The following is a 6125-nucleotide window of genomic DNA, read 5'->3' on the forward strand; positions in this document are numbered from 1 at the left end:
AATTTCATGCTGTACCTCAAATTAGAGACAAGTATATTTCATGTCTAACCTTTATTCTTATTCTTCAACTTTGTTTTCACCTTCTTTAACTCAGTCTTAATTCTCCCTTTTCCTTTTTTTCCAACATTTGCAAGTTTTTAATCCTTTAGAAAATGATTTCCAAAGAATAGTACACATAACACTTTAGATGGAATAAAGATATTAACTTTAAAATTTATATATTAGAACAATATAATTGTTCCTTCAAAATCATGAATTCTCAGATATTAAGGTTTAAAAAATAAATTTAAGCAAAGATATAAGACAATTTTAAAAATGCTAGATAAATAATAGTAGTGGTATCTTGATAGAAAAAAATCATGAAGTTGGTATGTAAAAAACCGAAGCTTAGAAAATATTGTTTAAGGTAACCATCAGTATTAGCTGGCATCAACCCGCTGGCATATTATCCCTTAATTGTTTTAGATTTATGCTAAAAAGGCCTTGAGTTGGCCATAGGTGTCATGCTTGTTCCAGCTGCAATACTCCAGCATTATTTAGAATCTCAGTCTTATTTTCGAACTTCCATGAACAAGTGAGCATTTTTTCCATCTCCCCAACATATTCCACACCATATTTAGCTTCCCTGCTAGACCTGTGGCTTTCTATTCTTACCTGTGTGCCATATACCCTTTTTTCTTCCTGAGAAGTCCCAGTTCTGACTGGTATTGTACATACTTCAAATACACTGAAGGGTCTTGGTTTAGTGGCATTCACTTTGAGAACTTAGATTAACATGATAAGAGTCTTCCCATCAAATCAAAATTCAGTCATTACCTGTTCAATTATATGATGGGCCTGTGGACTTACATTTTTAGTTATATTTTAAAGAGGGGTGGCATAAAGCCATTGCTTTATTGAAGCATTTATCAGAGTACCCCATTACATACTTGTCCTCGATGTCAATTAGAAGAAATAAATTTAGGAAACACTGAATGTCAAATTCCCCCTCTTGGACTTTCCCATTCCACAGCATTATGGTGTCATGATTAAACATGCAAGTTCTGTAACCAGATGGCCCAAACCGCAAACTCAGCCACCACTTACAAGCTCTGTGCCTCTGTTTCTTCATTTGTAAAATGGGGAACACAATTAGTGCCTATCTCATAGGGTTATTGCCAAGTTTAAATAGGCCACTGTGGGTAATGTACTTTGCACAGAGCCAGTCACAGAGCAAGTATGCCATCGTACTTTGTACAACAAAAGTATATTAGGCCGAACGCAGTGTCTCACACCTGTAATCTCAGCACTTTGGGAGGCTAACGCGGGTGGATCACCTGAAGTCAGGAGTTCGAGACCAGATTGGCCAGCATGGTGAAACCCCATCTCTACTAAAAATAAAAATTAGCTGGGCGTGGCGCTGGGCACCTGTACTCCCAGCTATTCGGGAGGCTGAGGCAGGAGAATCACTTGAACCTGGGAGGCGGAGGTTGCAGTGAGCCAAGATCACACCACTGCACTCCAGCCTGGCAATAGAGTGAGACTCTGTCTAAAAAAGAAAAAAGAAAAGAAAAAAAGTATATTAAACATTGTGAGAAGTCCTGCAGGGTTTAAACCTATTGAATTTGGTTCAACCCAAATTTATTTGATTTTGGAAGCATCTTTCGAGTATAAGTCTTTAGAATATTCATGGATCCACAATTTTGAAGACTTGTGTTTGAAAGTCAGGAGCTCAGAAAGCCAATTGCTTCCTTCAAGGTACTTTTCTGTGTGAGGGTCTGCTGCCCCCAGGTGGACAGAAAGACCTTGGCTGGAAACCCAGAGTCTGCCCTGCCAAGCTCCCCACAGGGGTAATTAAGAGAAAGTAGAATAAATAAATAATTTTTTTCTGTTACTATGTGTTTTAAAATAATTTGAGGAAAAGTTATTTATTAAAATACTAAGTATAAAAAGGGATATTACTAGACAGAGGGAGTACCAAGAGCTAAGACTCCAAGTTGCTCCTCATGAAAAGACAGTCTTTGTATTTTTGTAGCCCCTGCTCGGAGAACTGCTGAGACAGGCACGCAATAGGTATCAACAAATATTTGTGGAATAAATGACTGGCTCATTGACTTATTACAAAGAAGGGCAGAAAATCTGAGTGAATGTTATGTTTCTAATTACGTTCTTTAGGGAGCTCAAAGAACTGCTGCAAATATGTATAAAAATTCCAGGTAAATGACTGGGAGCTTTTTCTCCGGGAAGATTCAGTACTCATTAAGGAAGAAAGGAAAGCTAATAATATTTTAACAAATGTGTCAGCTAGAATTAAAATTCAAAGGCTCTCAACAGATAACCAGTAAGTTTGGCTAACCAGAATAACCAACCCTATAAAAATTACAGCTCTATAATTAAGTATAACTGAGTTTTTCTCTGAAACAGCAATGTGAGAAAGTGGAAGGTGAGACCAGTGGTTTTCAACAGCAGCATACCAAAGAAGTTTCTACTTTCCAAGTTTCTAAAATCATTACTTTTTGTTCTTGTCTTCTCTCCTTTTTCTCTTTATTTGTATTACTGTTAAATATGAGCCATTTTGTGGACTGTAGTTGGGAAGACAGACATAAAAGCAGTAATCTAACTACTCATACTAGAGAACAGGAGGTGACGGAGAGAAAACCTGGGCATTGTTCAGTTGGAGGCCTCAGGTTTTGAGCGGCAGTAAGTGCCTTTGATTAGGTGAAGCAGAAGTAACCATGTATCAGAAAGGCACTGGGGAGTTCCCATCCCGATGTGTAGAAGGAATGAAAGCAGCTCAAGCCTCCTCAGCAGCAGAAATTCACAAGCTAAATTCACGAGCTTTCTGTCATGGATCATTAACATTATTCATTTCTAATGACAGTTTCTGTATCTCTGTGTTCACAGTCAGAGAGAGGGGAGCTGATTGGCCAAACTGATGTCAGATGTGCCTGAATATTTCCCGTTTGCTTCTCCAAGTGCATTAGTTTTCCTTCCCCACCCTTGTCTGCTCTGCTCTGAGTCCCAGGCGGGTCAGCCTGAATGGACTGAGTCATGGACCCTTTGCCCTCTGACTTCCAGTTGGGTTCAGCCGATGGAGAGTGCTGCAGGAGATCAGAGGGAAAGAGGGGAGTGATTGGCATATTTATTCCCCTAGCTGCCTCCCTGCTGGGCCATGTGGCCTGGCTACCTCCCTCTACTCAATGTAACAGCTACTGTTAAAGGTCTTTCTTTCCATTTAAGCTTAGGGGTGGGGCTTTGCCTATTCCTTTTATATATATATTTTTTTTACGACTTGCCCATTGCTTGTATCCAGTCCCCATAATGAATTCCTCCCAGTTTAGTCAATTTGAGTATTCCTTCTGTTCCTGTTGGGTCCTGATAGATAATAGAGAAATACCACACAATCCATCACGCAATTACTCAGCATCTCTGGGCTACACTTTCCTCAGCTGAAAAAATAGGTCAATACTTCATAGAGTTATAGTAAGGCTTAAGTGGGTTAATATATGTAAAGCTTGGCACATTAAAAAAAAACAACAAACCTAGGCTATTATTATCGACATTTTGTCATTGTGATGAGTTCATTAAATATATTTTTATAAATGTGATTAAAAATGTTATGTTTGTAAGATACTTCACATAAGCACTTTTAAACTCAGTAAAGATGCACGTGTGACCAAGTATCTATCTCCATTTGGGCCAGAAGAAAGTGAGATTATAATAGTTCTGGTAGCCTTCCCAGGAGTAGGTAGGTAGTGGGTTTCTGAACTAATTGTATGGATTGACTTATGTTAACTTCTTAAGAGATGGGCTGTGAGCAGCCTTCCGCCCACTGATCACTCCCAACCACTGAACCCATCAGTAAAGAGAGCCCATCTTCAGAGGAGCACCAAAGGCAGACACTGCCCTCTCTTCATGGAGCAACATTACCTGCTGGCCCACCCTGCATGATGAAAAATATTCCCTTTAAAAATGTCCCCTTCCAGGGAAGGCTCTGGATCCCAGAATACTACATAACGGGTTTACTTACTCTTCACGGCCCAAAGCCAGTTCCACAATGTCTGCCCTTAACTTCTGTTCTCTAGACCTGTGGTACCTAGAAAGGAAGAGATTTGCTGAGAAGGCTCCATCTTTAGGACACGTCCCATTTGTTCAGCCAGAGATTTTGTTTTAGGGTTTTTTTTTGTTTGTTTTCCCCCTAAGATAAGAAATTACCACAGTCCTAAGGTTGGAGAATGTCATTGAAGGCAGGCAACATGGCTTTGTTTAAAAAGCATGAGGTCTGAAGCGAGAGACACCTGGGTTTAAATCCCAATTTGGTCATTTATTAGCTGGATGACCTTGGGAAAGTTACTCACCATCTCTGGGCTGAAGGATCATCATCTGTAAATCAGGGTGTACATCTTGTTTCTGTAGGATTCTTGTGAAGATTATGAGAAGATGGAAACTGTCTGACAGGGTACCTGATGCAATCAATAAACGGTGACAATTATTGGCAGAAATAGTAGTCGTTTTCATTCTTAAAGTCCTTACCTGTCATGCAGAAATACTCCAAAGCATCTCATAGATGCATATATTCTGGATTGGGAGGGGCCAAAATATCCAGTTACTTCAACAACCTCTCCTCCCCAACCCCCTGCCAGACAGAACTCTACAAAGCCAGTGGGCAAGGTGTAGGGATCCTCCTGGGACTTCCAGTTGGCTTAAATCTAGACACGTGACTACATTTAGTGAGGACTCACTCTGTGATGGGCACTGCTCTAAGACTTCCATAAATATTTTCTAAGTCAATACTCAGCACAATCTGTGTTGTATTTCCTACCATTGCCCCCATCTTACAGATGATGGAACTAAGCCTCAAAAGAGTTAAGTGACTTTTCCAAAGTCACATAACCCATGAGTGGATGCAGAATTTGACCCCAGGCAGCCCTCCTTTTTAACCACTCTATTGTGCTGGCTCAATATCTGGCTAAAAGACACAGCAAAACAGTCATAGGCTCTACATGCTAACATGGCTACTTGGACTGAATTGACGCATCAGCACAGCAACTGATCTGATTGATTTGAGCATGCTGCATCTACTGGAAATACAGACGTCCTATAGACCAGAGCTTCTCAACCCTGGAAGCAGATGAGGATCACTTGGAGAGCTTTTTAAAAAGTACCAATGCCTGTACCTTACTGAAGGAGACTCCTATTTAATTGCTCTGGGTGGAAGCTGGGCCCAGAAAATTTTCAAATCTCCCAAAAAGTTCTAATACGTAGCCAGTGTTGAGAATCACTGGTGTAGACTCTTCTTGTCCTTGATGGTGACACTTAGTCACAGAGCTTCTTGGAGTTCTTTAGAGGTTGGGTTTGTTTATCTTGACATTTAGTTCAGAACTAATTAGCTGATCCTCATACACTATGCAATAATACATTGTGTAAATTCTGACTTGGGACACCACTTTGCATAGAAATATGAGCCTTTCCAAAGAGAACATTTTTCTGTATTACTAAATGTAGTCAAGTTTCCTTTGGAAAATGGCAAAATCCAAATCTCTTTTTCCTACTAATCATGTGTTGCAAAAAGATTGCCTTGAAACGTTGCAAGGCAGCCAACACCATTCAGTAAATTACACCATGTAACTGGCTTAGGCCTCATTAGGCTTGCCCTCTTTGGCCTTATCAAGGGAACAGCCACTTCCCTTTGCAATCCCTTCTGGGAATGGATTTCTTCACTTTTCCCTGAAAGGTCAAGACATCCATCTTTCCCTGAATCTCTCATCAAGAAGTGACAGTTCAGCTTTTTTTATTATCTTTTTGTGCCTCTCCTTTGAGGAGGAATTTTACTTAAAAATTAAAGATATCTTCAATTGTAGATAATTTATATTTAAAACCAAAACAGAACAATCTTATTCTGAAAAAGAATACTTATAGTGAATTGTGTTAGACGTCTAACGAGCATTCCTCTTCCTCTTTCCTAACAGGATATGATTTTGTTTAGGTATCTGTGCCCTCCTCTGTACAGCTCATGTGTATTCAATGTCCATTTATGCTCATAATTCCATTTGCTTATCCTTCTCCACTGTGACCTAGAATCTGAGTGCCTGATCTGGTGATGGGTGTGCATTGATGGCATTAATGGCTTCCTTGCACGTGGCTTT

The 6125-nt window shown here is 39.9% G+C and overlaps 1 long non-coding RNA gene across 1 annotated transcript; it reads right to left on the minus strand.

The window, feature by feature from the left end:
* Positions 1 to 324: 324 nt before the first annotated feature.
* Positions 325 to 5866, minus strand: LOC126931783 (uncharacterized). The gene is made up of 3 exons (XR_007717920.1): positions 5157 to 5866; positions 4338 to 4442; positions 325 to 4075 (listed from the first exon to the last, which is right to left on the minus strand). It is a non-coding gene; the product is annotated as an uncharacterized LOC126931783 (long non-coding RNA).
* Positions 5867 to 6125: the final 259 nt, after the last annotated feature.

The sequence above is a fragment of the Macaca thibetana genome, chromosome 11 (genome assembly GCF_024542745.1).
Source record: "Macaca thibetana thibetana isolate TM-01 chromosome 11, ASM2454274v1, whole genome shotgun sequence".
NCBI lineage: Eukaryota > Metazoa > Chordata > Mammalia > Primates > Cercopithecidae > Macaca > Macaca thibetana.